The 2,412-nt window shown below is 58.6% G+C and overlaps 1 protein-coding gene across 1 annotated transcript in view; it reads right to left on the bottom strand.

The window, feature by feature from the left end:
- The window catches only part of TTC7A (tetratricopeptide repeat domain 7A), a 118,547-nt gene that overhangs the window by 84,961 nt on the left and 31,174 nt on the right, over positions 1–2,412 (bottom strand). The gene's annotated exons all lie outside the window — the stretch shown is intronic.

Raw genomic sequence — 2,412 nt, 5'->3', positions numbered from 1 at the left:
ACTTTATCCAAACCCTCACATAGAACCCAGCAGTTTCCAGCTCGCCTACCATGTGCTCCGATCTTATCCGCCCAGAGCACACATCTACTGTCATGCCTCCCTGTTAATGAGGGGGGAGGAAGCATTAAAGAACTAGAGGAAAGTTGTATGTTTCATCAGTGCTATACTGCACCCTGGCTGGCTTGTCCCTTCCTTGTGACCCCTCTGTAAGGGGATGTCCAGTTGTCAAGTAGCCACTTCCTGCTGCCCGCCCAGCTGGAACCTCACTCAGAGCTCCACTCTGCCCCCCTCGTTTACACACCTGCATCTTATAGGTGGGAAAGCTGACGCTCCCAGAGTGTGCAAGGTCCTAGAGCCAGGGTGGACCTGAACTTCCAACCCAAGTCTGGCCAGTCCCCGATCCCACACTGCCACTGCTTGTTGGTTGTTCACAGCAAATCCGAGTCCCTTCCTGTGCCGCACTGCGGCTCCCGATAAAGCTCCTGGTGTCAGCACAGCCCTCAGCTGGGGCCCCTCGCTGACCTCACCCTGTCGCTGAAGCCTCGCCCCGGAGCGGACAATCGGTCTCACTAGTGACAATCACCTCCCTTGTTTGATTTGAGGGGGAAATAACCAGTGGACCACACACCGTATCTTTCAAGGAATCAGAGCCGACCTGAAGAGAGGTTCCCGGGGCTGAGGACTGGCATGTTGCTAGGCAGGGATCGGGGTTTTATGGCCGGCCCTCCCTCAGCCCAAGATAACCACCTGTCTGCTCAGTGCCACCAGCCATTCGTTCTGGCTCTGACACCATCCCAGTCCAATCCCCAAAGCCTAGGCTTCCGGAGGAGCGGAAGGCTTGACCATCCTCAGGAGTTTCCTTCCAGGCAGGGGAAATCCAAATTTGAAGAGCTCATCCAACTGGCTGCTGGGCCCCTGCCCCATGCCATCCCTTCAGGGCTCCGGGGAGCACCTCTCCAAGACTAGGCGCCGAGTCCTGCCTGGACCGAGCCCCTCAGCCACTTCTCTGGTCCTTCACCCAATAGCGCAGAGGGGGATCTCACCCCCCAGGGCATGTGGCAGGGGCGTCACTGGGAGATGGGAGGCCGGGTGCTGCCAGCATCTGGTAGGTGGAGGCCAGGGACGTTGCCAACACCGTGCAGTGCCTGGCCCCTCACCTCAGGGTGACTCTGCGTGTCAGAGCAACACCGGGCTCTATCGGCTCTGCAGCGGCTGGTTTTCCCTGGGACTCGACCTTCAGGCTGTCCTTCCAGGCACCTCCGGATGGACATGAACAGATAATCTTTCGGCTGGCAGCTGAGCGTGTTGACCGTGTACCTCCGGGGATGCTCCTTAGGGTTCATCACAGTAACCGCCCCCGGGTTCCCCATCTCTCAGCTCATGACCAGCTAGCTCCTCCTTCAGGACACCGGGCCTGGTCTACGCCCCACAGGAACCTGCCAGCAGAATGCCCAAGCCCCAGCCTCGACACTGTCTGTGGGTTCAAATCCTGCCAGATCCACTTAAGAACGGTACAAACTCCAGGAGTCTATCTTACGCCTCCTCCAAGGGTCCGTGTCCCTATTTGTAAGCCGAGAATCAGCAAAAGGAGGAAAGGACAGGATGGGTGCCAGTGCTCAGAACAGTGCCTAGCCCTAACGTGCCTGTGTACTCTGCGGAATCCTCTTTGGCCAGGAGCACCCCAGAAGGGGAAGCAGACTGGGGATAACCATTGGGGATAACCATCCTGGCAGGTTCTAACACCAGGGCTGAAGAGGTGGCAATGTGTTACTGCAGGTCCCCCGGGGCAGCTGGTAGAGGATGGGGGCCCCAGACGCAGAGCCCCTGCCTTGGAGCCGACTCTGACTCCCAGTGGCCCCTACAGGACTGCTCCTTAGGGTTTCCAAGGCTGCACATCTGTCTGGGAGCAGACAGCCTCATCCTTCTCCCATGAAGCTGGTGGTGGGTTTGTACTGCCGACCTCGTGGTGAGCAGCCCCACGCTGTGCCACCAAGCCTCCTTGAGGAGGCCCAGCAGGGAGTTTCTGGGGCACGAGAGGAGGGGGCTGTGTCTAATTGCACGGACCAGCCTGCTCCCATCCCTTCTCAGGTGAGCTCGGTGAGTGAGCTGAATGGTTTCACCTCCCTACAGCTCACTGAAACCACCTGCTGCTGCTGGGACATGGAGAGGCTTTTCTACTGCCGCGAAGAGGCAGTTTCAGAAACTCACAGGGACAGTCCTACTCCGTCCTACGGGGGTTGCTGAGTCACAGCCGACTTGATGGCACTGAGTGGACACCTCCGTTTTCCTGACCTGTGTCCATCAACAGAGACAAACAGGGCTGTCCCCTGCGGCTGTCTGAGCCGAGCCCGTCCTCACAGAGCACGGGCACGTGGACTCATCAGCACGGTTGGTCTTGTCTGTCTGTCTGTC

The sequence above is a fragment of the Echinops telfairi genome, unplaced genomic scaffold (genome assembly GCF_000313985.2).
Source record: "Echinops telfairi isolate 266 unplaced genomic scaffold, ASM31398v2 ScPeMD7_7475;HRSCAF=8513, whole genome shotgun sequence".
Lineage (NCBI taxonomy): Eukaryota > Metazoa > Chordata > Mammalia > Afrosoricida > Tenrecidae > Echinops > Echinops telfairi.
This window is presented reverse-complemented; position numbering and strand designations above follow the sequence as displayed.